The following is a 14,848-nucleotide window of genomic DNA, read 5'->3' on the forward strand; positions in this document are numbered from 1 at the left end:
TGAAATATCCCAAATGAACAAAGAGTTGAAAGAATTACAACAATAAAATGAGGCAAAATTTCTTGTATTGGAAGATTTTGAAACTATATTGATAAAGAACATGAGAAGGATTAGAGAAACATAGAAGATGGTCTAAAGCACAATCCTCATACAAAATGTGTTTAGAGAATATGATAAGAGATACTATACACTAGAGTGTTGGGTATGAAGAATAAGGGAGGTTGAACCAAGTAGCCTGAAATGCACTCATGGAAAGGCTTGAAACACAAAAGGTTGCTTGTGATGCTTCTGAGATGGACCTTTTGAAAAGATTGAAGCTGAGAGAAGATCTTGAGACACTCCTCCCTCATTCAGGATAGGTTGGGATAAATCTTCATGAGGATGATATTGTAGATTGTCCCCCAAAAAATATCAATCTAAGACTAAATGAAACACAACCATGATCTAATGAAGCTATTCAATATCCTAATTCTCTTAGCATAGCCATAGATCCTGTTAAGGAAGATACTGATAAATATGCAACCATAGAAACATTACTTTCACACTTTGAAACTAAGAAAGAAGGCCTTAAAATCTTGTAGGGCTTGAGGTTATCTATAGAAGAAAAACAATTAGAGGATAATTTAATATGTCTTTAGCTACTCTAAATGACTAGTATAAGATATACCCAGGTACACCTAAGGAAGAATTACTACCATCTATGTCATTAAGAAACCCTCTCAAGGTTGAAAGAACTAAGGATATTTCAAAAGTAGGGTAGAGTGACTTAGATGTTTTATTTGTTGGATATGAGTATGAAGGAAATAAAGTTATACATAGAGAAGAAGAATCTGGTGGAGAGAATAGGACCTTTGTCACATCATCAAAATTCAAGCATTCCAATTTTGAAGATTGTTCAAAAGGGGACTATGCATCAAGAATAGGAGAAAATGATGGCTTGGATAAAGATTACACTTTAGTAGAAGGCAATAGAGACTTTAAACTTGTGGAAGATATAAAATTAGATGACATGTTGGATGATGGATTAGAAATGGATGTTGGATGTTGGATGCAGGCAGTATTGCTACCCTGACTTATCTGCAAGGATGAAGTTCCTATCACCAACATTGACCTGACAGTACTAGCTAAACTATGGTCAAGTTGTCATGGCCAGATGACATTCCTAGACTCTTTGAGTTAGAAAAAAAGTTTTCTTGTTAGCCCTTCATCCTCAAGATGGATGAGCAATGTTTAGAGAAAAATCATAGATGTGTCTAGGGTAGCAAAGATTTTTTGCACTAGGCAATATGCATTAAGCACTAAATTACCATTGTCTAGTGCAAAAAATATTTGCTGCCCCTGACCCATCTGTGATGTTAAAGATGTGTTTCTTTAGTTAAAGAATTCAGTTGCCATGGTAAGTTCTAAAGCCTTATACAAAGGAAATTAAAAAGTATTACTAGAGTTGTGGTCTAGTTTGTGTTTTTACATTTTGAAAGTTATCCCTTGGTAGCCAAATGATGCAAAAGGTCTCAATTGAATAGACAACTTGTTATGGTATTTTGATAAACAAAATATTACACAAATATATCAAGTATTAGAAAAAGATTTAGAAAGGTACATAAAGTATTTAGCATTTCCATGGTGTATATATCTAATGCCATATAGAATATTGAAATATTATAAAATATTAATTGGTTATGAATAATCAAAGAAAATAATTACATTAATATACTTTAGAACTAGATTTTAATATATAATGTTTTTAATTCCAAGAGCTAGCACATAAGTTCAAGTGAATATGGAATTCACAGCTTACTTGTGACTCTGGTATTTGTAATAGGTTGTGTCTCTATTCTTTACACAATTTCATGGTCTTGGAATTGACAATTGCCATCTATTTTTTGGGGAAAAGAAATATTTAGTTACTAAAACATATTTATTAAAGTTATTTATAGTAAAAGTAAAACATTAAAAAATGCACCTCTCCCCTTGTGTTATTCTTCAAGGTTATAGTACCTTACGTAGCCTACCCTTCATACTTACTCTTACCTATTCGAGGCCACTGTGGACATCCTCACCCTTTTCGTAGGAGGTTCTTGAGGTCATTTTCAACATCCTCATTTAAGTAGGCATAGGCCCAAAACCTTTATGTATGTTGTGAAGGTTACCCCTCTTCGAGGAAACTATCTACATCCTCTGGTGCCTAAAGGGCACTATTGGCATCCTTGTAATGGAAGGGCCTTGCCAATAAAGATTTTTGGGCAGGATATCTAGAGTTACCATATCGAAAGGGTAAATCTACCCACCCATACCATTTTGGGTAGGATATCTAGAGTTATGGTATCCAAAGGGTAAATCTACCCACCTAGACCATAGCAACATGTTATTGCTTGACTCTATTATTGAAGCATGTTGTAGTGTCAGAATGCCTTAAGGCCAATCAGTAGCTATGGTGAGGCCATTGTTGGTAGGCCTCATCCTTTTTAGGTAGGGATCACCATTGTCAGCATCCTCTCATGTATCTTCATGAGTCTATATCTTTATGAGTAGGAACCTTACTTTCTTCAAATAGTAATGAAGATACCGAAAATAGTCAAATTGTACATGCACAAACATTTATTGCCAAATATGGAGGTCGCCATTAGATACAAAAATTTAAGGAGGATATTCATTTTTTTCTTTTATTCAACCCATACATGAAGGTTATATATATTACACCAATGATGGCCATTGTCAAGGAAAGAATGAATGACTGACAAAAAAGGCTTGAACCAACTTTGAGGAGAATAGAGGTCCAGAGGATCAAAGATTTTAATCTAGATCTAATGACATTTCTTGTAGTAGACATAATTGTTTCTATCCTTGAAGAATCGATGACTTGCACAAATTCTAGCTATTGTGATTTTTATAATAGAGGCAACTTGGGCAAGCATGCATCAAATGCAAAGTCAGAAAAGAACAAACATGGCAGAGATGGAAACGTCAAAATAGGAAGATAATATGCAATTGACATGTTGAGTATAATTTGTAGTATCTTTATGTTGGGCAACTTCTCATAGATCGGACATGTACTAAATATTTATTAAGGGATAAAACCTCTAGTCATAAAAAATTCATATGTTGACCATAAATAGCTTCAAGTTGAATACAAAATTATGTATGGACATTTGTTAGGATTAAACCACTGACATAAATAATAATTACATGCAAATATAAACAATATCAAAAAATAATAGATTACACAGAAAAGAACATAAGACACCAAGATTTAACATGGTTCACCCAATCCTTGGGCTACATCCACCAAAAAAAAAGTTTGATATTATTATGACCTAGCGATTACAACCTGATTACAATTTGTAATCCCTTATAGCTCAATACCGCCACAAGAACCAACTTTTGCATCACCACACTGAAACAATCCCTAAACTTAAGCTCTTTTATACAAGTATTTTTACAGCTTTAGGGTTATAATTAACAATCACATGTTTGCCCAAAATCCTAATAAAATAGGGCCCAATTTTTTTTTTGGGGGCGGCTTCACACCTGAACCCTTGAATAGGTGAGGCCTAATGGCCCTGGCTATATTGGGGGCTACTATCCCCAAACCCTTGCTCGGGGCTCGGGTTGGCCCCAAACCCTGGTGCAAAATTATGGAGTATGTACAGTACTTCCCTGATCAGTCACTACAATCTAACAAAATTGATTAAGGTTGGATGATTATACGTTGATCCATATGTGTTTAAAAATATAGATACATATGATCCAGACTATTACACTCCAGGTCCTATAGAAGATAAAGTGGTAGGTGTTTTTTCTTGCATCTATTTTTGTGGAGGGAGGCATGGTTGTTCAAGTGAACATGTTGCCCATCTGCAGATTAAAGCTATGCGGACCCAACTACTCCAAGATTTTGAATTGGAACTTGTTTCTCCATTCCTAGTGATTGATTGTAATGCTATAGTGGTTTGTGTCAAGGATAAGTTAGGATCAAGTGTCCACATCCATATCCTTAGCCTACTCTAGGACATTAATTGTCACATGTAGATCCCTTAACATCATGACATTGAAAATAGGTTCACTTTCTCCTTCTGCCATTTGTGAATCTTTTTTGAAGTGGCCAATGAGGGCTAAAAGATCTATGAAGGTGACGTTCAACAAAGGTTTTTCAAAAATTATTACATGAGAAAAAGTAGAATCCTTGATGTCTACAACCCATGTACTTGAATCTGTCTCAAAGGAAAATGGTCCTACCTCATGTTCAAACATGGGAATCTCTATTTTATAGGGGAATGAAGACCTAAACACAAACCATTTCTTGGACAAAATCTGAACACTCTTTTCTCTTCTAAGATTAAAAATAGGAAATATCACCATAATACCTACACAATTGTAGGTTTTTTCAATTTGTGCTATATTGATGGTGATGGTGATGATTCTTTTGATGGTTTGCAAGAGATGGAACTGGGAGTCATGACCCCATAAGAAGATGTAGGGGCAAGATAAGGGGAATTTTTACGTGTGCATTTATTGTAGAGAGCTTGCAAGGATTTACTACACATTTTAGAATCGGTGAAGGCTCACCTCCAAAAATTTTGCACATGCTTTGCACTAAGGTTACTTCTAAAATTATTGCCAAAAATATTTAGGTATATAAAGTCACGAGAAATCATTTTGGAATAACCTAGTTAAATTGTTAGGAAGATCCAAATATTGTAATGAGTGCACTTGAGCCAAAGATGAAATGTGTCCTTTGAGATTGTTATTAGAGAGATCTAGATGTTGAAGATGGTATAGGGACTTGATCCAGCAAGTTCAAGTATTAAATCTATGTTATTACTAGCAAGAGAATTTTTTTTAATATTTTGTAATGAAAAACATTCCACTAGTACCAGAGATTTTTTTGTGTGACATGTCCACCTCCTTAAGAGTTTCAAATCTAGAGATATTGAACCCATTATCATCTATCTTGAGCCAATTAAAGGAGAGATTGAGTCTCTACAAATGGGAAAATTGATGCCAAACCTTACTCCAATGAAACATAATATTTCCTTGCAATTAGTTCATAGCCACATCCAATATTTGCAAGCTCTAGATTGTGAAAAGATAAACTATTATGGGCTTATAGAGAGAATTGTAGGAGAGGTCCATGGTGTTGACTTGGCTCAATTGAGCTAATCTTACATTGCAACAAGTGACATGAAATCACATACATAAATTATTTCCTTAAATTTAGAACAGATTGAAACAACTATATTCTTTATCTTCTATCTAAGGTTCAAAAGAATATACAATGAAAAATATGCAAAGGACACAATTATTCTAATAACAAAATAAGCTACATCATCGGATTAAGCATAAAAACATTAAATGTCATATGAACAACAAACAAAGAGATATATCAAAACTCCATCCTCAATTTTTGAGTTTCAAAGAAAAAAAGGAAAGACTAGACGAAATTGCAAGATTAATAGTAGAGTTTTATCTAATTAAAAATCACAACATAAAGAAAGATATTCATGTTGAAAGTTTTAACATCAAAATAGATGAATTTCCAAACATATACAACATGTTCAAAAAACTAGAATAGTCTTTTTTACATCCCATTTTCTAGAAAAATGATGTAAAATCTAAAAAAATCATGATTTGGTTTTTCCCAAAATGAGATGATTTAGGTTCCATCATAAATAGAATACACAAAATGTTTAGGAAAAAATTATCAATGGTTTTATAAGAGAAGCTATCTTTTGATCTAATGTACAATATCTAAATATCATGTTATTAGTAAAAAGAGATTAGTCATTCTAGCAATTACTTATAGTAAAGGGATAAGGTGCCTCACAACAATGTGCATTGATCAAATGACAAGCTTGTGTGTTCAATGTTCATTCATGAAAATGTAGCCAAAGGAAAGGCTTTATATCAATAAACTACAAAAAGTGATCATTTCCAAACAAAGTTGATGCAATATTTAGAGAAAGGATCATCAATGAACAATATGCAATAACAGTAATCTTACAATGGTGCATCACGTGGCAATCCAGGAGTGTCAAGGGCATGATTTGCAATAAGGGATCACAATGGCTTGCTAATTTAGGGTTCTTCGATTCCTCTTCATCCCATGACAAACAATACAATAGAAGCACTTGCCATGTTATATGGTTTTCAAGTAGTTTTATCCCATGGCATATTGAAGGTAGTCATTGAAGGAGATTCAGTGATCATCATCCAAGCAATGAAGACCAGGAAATCCATAAATTGGAGACTTCACTATATTGTGATGCAGGTGTCGAAGATATTACCAAAGTTTGAAAATACTTATATTGTCTAGACATATCACGAGGGCAACTCGCTAGCCAATGTGTTTGCCAACCTAACATGTGACGGGATCAACTTAGCAGTCAATGAGACATTGCAAGCTTTGGAGGATTCCCAAATCATTAAAAATACATTGACCAAAGATCATTCCAACTCTTAGATCTGAGTGGATATTTCTTTGTGTGGTTCTTCTAATTCTATTCTTTGTTATTCTCTTCTGACTTTTGGCACACTCTGTATATTTTTACCCCAATTAAATAGATATATAGGCTTACGCCTTTTGTTAAAAAAAAACAATAATCTTACAAGAAAAAAAAAGGAAAACACATCATTCTTTTAAAGTCTATAATAGAATCATCTCGAGCTCCAACTGGAGGCAATTATAAAAATATCTCACTGTTTGAGATCTGCAAGCAGACACTAACGATGGTTGTTGTATCACTATTGAAGCACTAGCCATAGCTTAACTTCTTCGAGGAAATTTGATATTGATGCTTCCATTACTATTATGGCATCCTTCAGCTAACTAATAAGCACCTATGCCAGATTTTTTTTTTGAAAATATAGATACCAAGCCATGTAAGTAGACAATGTCTCTAACATATGTTTATCATCAATGAATAAAGTAATCAGACCTGGGCCTTTCTATTTAAGTAATAATCAGGGCTCATTTATAATTAAGAACCTTAGCCCTTTCTTGCATTGTGCTTTCTTCCAAATTTATTCATCTACCATTGATACCAAATTATTTGATGAACTCACTGTCCATCTAATGCCTTTGGATGGCTAGGGCATGATCAGTTGCTGTGGCATTTTGTGGGATTCTATGCTACTTATTAGATTGTAGGCACGGTGATAAGATTTTGTCAAGTGGACTTTTCCTCTCAGAGGATCACTAGAGGACTAACAATCAGTACCTTATTTTTGCTTTACCGTACTTATTATTTTATCGATGAAGAACTAATTCATGAAAAATTTGTAAGGTCAAGCTTCTCTATAGTACTATACTTCTTCCCCAATAAATTTGCATGGGATAGAATTCAAGAAAAAAGTATACTATAATCAGAACTGTAACCTTGAGCAGAATATTATAAATATTAGTTACTAAAATCTGCCCGTCTATGTTTTTGTGTGGTACAGAGAAATGAGATACTATTTCCGCCCAAAGATTTATTTCTGTTCATTCTGATTATGGTATATTCGATATGTGCAGGCTGTGTTGACTTTTTTTAATCCTAAATACCAGATCCACGAGGGAAATAAAATGTGTACTCATTCAAAAAATGGATTTAACTAGTTTAGTCATTGCTTGCATGAAAAAGTAATTATAAATCATAACTAAAAAATATTGCTAAGTTTGTGCTTAAGTCAATATTGGTGTTTCCCATTCACAACAGAAAATGAAAGAGCTACATACAGTTTTATTTGTAAGAATTAAAGAACCATTCACTTTATTTTCATTTGCAATTAAAATATGATTTATTGCATTTATTTTTGGTGGCATACAATACAACCTAAATCTTGGTTTTTAACATGTTCGGTAGTTGGCTGGCTGTAAGGATTCATTGATGGAGTTGTCACTTATTTTCTACTAATGCCTAAATGTATCAAGGTATTTCAGATCTCATTTCCTTCATGCTGATTGCTTTGAATTTTATGGCAGTGCTATATTAACTTCTTTTTCCATCCTCTATATATAATTATGATATAGTGAAATCAAAAACTATTGAATTGGTAAGATCGGCTGTCACAACCCACTCTCCCCTACCCGAATAAATTGGCTCTCATTGCCACGTGGATCAGGGATACCAGTTCTGGAAACTGTTTTCTTTTAGATAAATGAAAAATAACTTACCTCGTCTCACCTTAACGGTTTTTTTTATTATGAATTAGAAATTTTGTAACCGCCTACTTATCATTGCGTAGGGGACTCTTCTTGAGGAGCATCGAGGAAAAACCTGGGGGGGAATCATTCCAATCTGCTTTATAATAAATGTGTTCTTGACCTACTATATGAAGGGGGGCTACAGTTAGTGTTGAAGCGACGTAAAACTATCTGTGTTAAAGAGTCTATCCCGTTGTGGTTGATGTTATTACAAAAAGCTTATAAGATGTGTAATCCTAGGCATGTCGACATTGAGGCTATGGTGGACCGATGTAACAGAGACGAGAATCCAAAATCTTTACGACTTTATTTCATACGGGGTCACCTCATTTAAAATGAGTGAAAGAATGGTCACGTACAACAGAAAGTAGAACTGTAATGGCATGGAAGGAATTGTGCAAAAATTGAAGAGTATTGGACCCATTTTGCTGTTCTCTTTGATTCGTTTCTTTATCTTTATAGATTGTCTCTACAGAAGGATTATTCCCAAACCTTTAGGTTTTATGATCTGAAATCAGAAAGAACAAGGTATCAATGGAGAAATATGATTGTGCATCTGGAAGGCAGTGCATGGGATGGGCGAAGAAACATCTGAGGGAGTGTGTTGTGGATTAAGAGACTACTTATCTGTTGGTTTTGGGCTCATCAGTATGTTCAGCTTCGTAGTTGGAGAAGTTGGTTGTTGGATGTTACCGAGATCACCATGGATGCAGAGGAGAGGCTTGGAAGGACGAGAGGGACACATGGAAGGCAAGACACCAAACAAGCTTCAATTCACAGGTTTCTTTATTTGATTTAATCCAAATGATCAATACTTTTTAAGCTCTGTGAAGTTCATTTTGGTCTACAACTGCTAGATAAACCATCCATCTATGTGCATGCTTGTCTGAAAAATCTTGGATTATCAGGATAAAGTCAGTAGAATGGACCCCTTATGGTTGTTTTAAATGAGGGAAACATCTTTTAAAAGTACTGTTCTCTATTAAGGGCGTAGATTAAAATTTTGTGTCGGTCATTTAAAAGATTTAACTTTTTATACTCAATAGACTTTAACTACGGAAAGACATGTCTTGATAATACTTCAATAGAAAACTGGGTGGGTAGCATTCTATCAATTTATCTTCTTGGATTCGTTAAGAGTTGTGAAGATTGGGAGTTATAGATCAGAGTTAACCATCCTCCTTATTTTGCTAGACTTTACCCCATGTTGGTCAATAGGGTTCCTTCTAATTATTTCAAACGTATTTTGCAGTCGGGAAGGATTGCACAATGCATTTAGGTATGCATTGTGTTTAGTGAGGCTCCTTGTGATGGTGAAATATTAATAGGTCATTGTGGATTTTATAAGATGTAATTGCGAGATTTAACATTTACCTAAACCACAATGTGTCTGTAGAGCTGCTTGGGATTCGAGGCTCATAACTATTCATCAAAGGTTATGGAAATATCCTTACAACATAAAGTAAACAACTATGTTGTGTCCTGTATTAATAATATTTTTAATTTTTAGAATTAAATTCATTACTAGATCACAAAAATCAAACCACTATTGATCTTGTTACACTCAAGATGGAGGAAAAGAGGGGTATATTTGTGTAAAATGGAGTACACTTTTTCCAGGATATAAAATGTGTTTTAAATTTTGATGACTACTCAAAGATTGAACACCATGTGTAATGGATTAGACTGAATGTAAGCATCAAGGGTACGCATTTCTTAGCATTGTTGTTGTACTTGTATACCTATATGTTGATAGTGCATAGTGGAAAGTAATGGTGTCATGCTTGTTGTGTCTTCATGTTTTATGAGAGGAAATTTAAGGTAGGATAACATACTATGGTTACTAATTGATCTATGAAGGTTTTCATTGATAGCTATGTGATTGGCTTAACCTATGTGTATGTATAACATGCATCAAAAGTGAATTGGTGGTAATAAATGGAAGTTGGATTAAAATTCTTGCTAGAGATGCACTAAAATATTGTAATTGATTGATCCATGATTAAAGAACTTTATGGTTTTATCTTTGTATATGGATGGAAGTATGGTACTCAATGATGGATAAACCTTGTTATGTTCTACTTATTATAAATAATGGTACTGAAGTGACAACTAAGAAAATGTTGTTTGGTTATCTTGTTGACCAATTAATGTTCTTGACACTATTTGTGTAGCACAATTCCATTACTTCTCTTGGTTTTACTTATTAGACTATCTCATTGCCGGGCTGGGTATCTTTCATGTCAGGAAAGATTCCGGGGAAGTTTAATAGCTTCATGGTAGGGTGGTAAAGCACTCCTACAATATTCTTGCCCTTGTGTTCTTAGATAGGTTCTGGAGCTCTTTTCAACTTGGTCGCCATGGTTATACTTCCTGGTATCTGGTATCTAGTATTAGTAATCTAGTAACGAATTTACAGTTTCTTTTAAATTTGAGCATATATGTAAAGTTAATGATAGTTAACCGACTAATGTTGACTAGTCAATATTCAAAAGACTTTGACTCTCATTGATTTTTCCACATATTATGGAGATTGCTGATGTGGCATTCATTTTGCAGGGGCAGTCGTTACATATGGTATTAGAGCTCTTGGTTCCAGACTTGGGCCTTGAGTTCACTATGCTAGACATAGAACTGCAAGTCAAACTTGTTTACTCTATGTTATATGAGTTGATGAGATGGGTTGCATGTTGCGTCTCTCCGTTATGATTGATATGGAAAGTTATATGGAATGACTGGTAAATTGCATAGCTCATGATGGTATAATATGTGCATTGCGTATTAAAATTTAACTATTGAGGTTTTCAAGGATGGTTGCTTTGTTTGCACTAGGTTATGACAGCCTACCAAATGAAGATTTGACTTCTGATAGCAATGAAAAATGTCTTTTATTTATGTAAATGATATGGGATGCAAATGTGGTGCAAGAATTTATTTTCTCTTTTATACCAGATTCATGAGGTTGATTGAGTAACCTAATATGCTAAGAAGGAAGAACATGGATTTTATTTGCAAACTATTGCATGTTCCATTATGCATTTAGAAATATGTGACTAACAAGATAAATTTCATGTGATGCATGAGAAGTTTGGTTATGTTCTTAGCGACCCTTGGATGCAAGGTGTCGCTAAACATCTACTCCCTCTTGGTGACTAGTGAGAGTCATTGTGCTTTAAGTGAATTTGGTTTTCATTGTTATGTTCGGTTCTCATGATTTGGATGTGATGAAGGACTAGCTTTTTATTTTTTGTGACCACCAAGCCACCAATTTCTTATGTGAGCTATTTACTTGACTCTTGTTCACTTTTATTTTGGTTGTATCTCCTTTTTGGACTTTTACTTAAGAATTATGAATCTTGTTTTAAGATTTCTTTGATTTTGAGGTGGCTAGGGTGTGTTTGCATATTTTGATGATGCTAGTCCTATGATTTGGAAGTGATGTCATCTATGGTGTTCATTATGGCACATTGATAGGATATATAAGGGAGTAGATTGTGAAGAACATGCCATTCTTCCTTTTCCATTTATCTTATGTTATTTTTATTATTTTGGAAAGCTTACCTTCTAGTGTGTTTACCGAATGTGGACAAACAGGGAAGGTTAGATGTTGTGTATTTTCCTTCATGGAAGGGTGTAATGTAGCAATTATGGGACAGATAGGTGGATATCTTCATGTTTAGTTTCCCTATCTGCCAGTTCTGTAGAATGGATACATGTCTGTTCTTGTTTCTTCTACAGGTAATTCTGGATTTTGAAAGTGCTTGGCCAAGCCATTTTAATTTTTCCAAGTACTGTATATGTGACACATGGTTATACCTATTTGGAATTCTTTTTCTTTTACTACATATGTGTAGATATGTAGTTATTTATTTCCCAACTACATTCTGTGTTTAGACTACTAGGCACATGGTTGCAATGTAGAAATGTTACATGGTCGCACCAGATCCATCCGATCCATCTTGTTCTGAGAAGCTAGGCTTCTTGTGTTGGGGTCGGGGTATTCTTTGAGTTAGGAAGAATCCCGAGGAAAGTATCCACTCTGTGGTTGGCAAGGTTAAAGTGCCTAGGCCATACTTCTGTCTCAGGAAGCAAGTGGGAGACGTCCTACAGCTTTGGAGATTGAAGACCACAACGAAAATGTCGTCTCAGTTTGATTTTCTTGCTCGTCATTTGAGATGTACTTAATTACATCATTATGTGATGATTTAATGGCATAAAGGTCATACATCACAGCATGTGCTTATATGTTGGTTAAGCACACTATGGTGACAAAATGGGCGTGAGGGCCTAAGGTCACTCACTTGATAAAAATTGGATTACTAATCCTTGCAGGTGATTGGCGAGTATACCTAGATGATATACTTAATGGTGCTAAACATATGATAGATGACATTGCGCCTTCATGATGTGCTTATTGTTCCATGTTCGACGTGTAGGTCGACATTTTCTATGATGCCCGTTGAGGTATGATGCTTTACATTATACTTCGTATATTTAGTAAATCATGCTTTTGATGGATGGATTCCTTGGATAATGTCATGTGTTACACTTGTAAATGGATAATTATTGTTAATCCTTGATTATGGCAGTGAAACAAGTGTTAACTCATCAAGCTATAGTTTACTTATTTATGTGAACCTTGCAAATGATAATGTATACTTAACAAGACATGGTCAACTTCTTCTAATATTTTCATTTATGGCATAGTCATGTGATGAGATGTTGTGTTCGACAACTTGGTCGATAATTGGTTATGAAACATAACTTTATTTGCACCTATCATTTTTGACATGTAAGTTGGGAAGTAGAATGAAGTTGCAAACTTAATTGGAAGATATTGTATCTACTTAGATGACTTTTGACTAACCTGATTTGACTTTTTGAGCCTATGTGGAAAGTGTATGAAAATATGGTCTTCCTATGAGGACACAGCCAGGTATGTATAGATCCATCTTTTGTCTATTTTAATAATAATTTTTGCATTGGTATATGTGATGATCCACCATGCATGTGAATTCTACTTATAGAAAGTTGAATTATTTTATTTAGTCAATGAATGACAATCAACAATTTGATAATCTTGAGTTATCTATTTGACTCCTAGTCGATATGGTGTTCGACATAGACTTAGCTATTATGCACCCAACTTAGACCCTTTGGTCGACATGTGTGTTTTGAATTTCGTTGAACTATCTATTGATGTAGAACTTGGGTTAATGTTTCTTGACATATTTGATTGTGTGACTTTCTATCCTTGATCTATCGATGATATTGGTTAATTCTATGTTGTTAATTGGAGCTATATGACACATTAAGATGTAAATACATATGGATGTCAACTATGCAAGAATTTAGATGCATAATGATGATTAAATGTTTATGATTACATTAATGATTTTATATGTGCATGTCATTATTTTTCCTGATGATCTAATGAGGATGACTTAGATGTAATGAGATTTCATTACTTGATTATGTTTTGTGGACACTGGTCTATATATGTGGACAATTACTCACATAGCGAGCACATGTTAGATGGTATGTATGGTACATATGGCTTGTGATTATAAGATGAGTTAAGAAGTCATAAAGTTGAACAAAAATTTTGACTACTAATATTTGAGTTGATCTCCTTGAGATACTAATTAGTATGGCAGGATGTGGATAAGAAGTACCTACTAGCAAGGAAAAAAAAAAATCCACAGGTGATGCTAGGGTATGGTAAGTGCACAGGTATGTGTGTGAAATCATGTGATTTTAAGTCAATAATGTTACAAATTTTGAGACTTCTTGAGATAAGGAAGTATATGATTTTATATTTCATTGGAAAGTCAATTGATTTATAATATATGATGGATTGAAATTGGGTGTTGTTCCTGTAATGCAACAGAGGGAATGACACATTATCAGAAAGGGGGAATATTGTCAGAGAGAGGTAGCCTAACATTGTAAAACTATAGGATGGTAATGGAATTCACACACTCACACATAGAAATTTTTCTTGAAATGATTACTTATGCATATGCTTACATAACATTTGTGTTATCTTCTCTTAATTTATTACTTCAATTATATGATAATAGATCTTTCAAAAGATAGCTCCATCAGAGTTAATGTGTTAATATATTAATGAAACGTAGCTTTCATTTAAGGAAACAAAATTTTGACTTTATTTGAGTGAATGAAAGATAGTTTTGTTGATAGAATTGAATAACGATGTGTGCATTTTTATAATGGAAGTTAGATCTTGATCTTGTACATTCATTTCCTTGTAGATATATAATTGGGTATGATTGTGATTTATGTATATCAGCATCGAGGACGATGCATTTCCTAAGGGGAGGAGGATGTCACAACCCACTCTCCCCTACCCGAATAAATTGGCTCTCATTGCCACGTGGATCAGGGATACTAGTTCTGGAAACTGTTTTCTTTTAGATAAATGAAAAATAACTTACCTCGTCTCACCTTAACGGTTTTTTTTATTATGAATCAGAAATTTTGTAACCGCCTACTTATCATTGTGTAGGGGACTCTTCTTGAGGAGCATCGAGGAAAAACCTGGGGGGGAATCCTTCCAATCTTCTTTTTAATAAATGTGTTCTTGACCTACTATATGAAGATGGCTATAGTTAGTGTTGAAGCGACATTAAACTATCTTTG

The 14,848-nt window shown here is 34.2% G+C and overlaps 1 pseudogene; it reads right to left on the bottom strand.

The window, feature by feature from the left end:
- Nucleotides 1-3,972: 3,972 nt before the first annotated feature.
- On the bottom strand, nt 3,973-8,088 carry LOC149535391 (calmodulin-binding receptor kinase CaMRLK-like; annotated as a pseudogene).
- Nucleotides 8,089-14,848: the final 6,760 nt, after the last annotated feature.

This window comes from Cupressus sempervirens, chromosome 10 (assembly GCF_028749045.1).
Source record: "Cupressus sempervirens isolate cs-2001-9-10 chromosome 10, ASM2874904v1, whole genome shotgun sequence".
NCBI classification, from domain to species: Eukaryota; Viridiplantae; Streptophyta; class Pinopsida; order Cupressales; family Cupressaceae; genus Cupressus; species Cupressus sempervirens.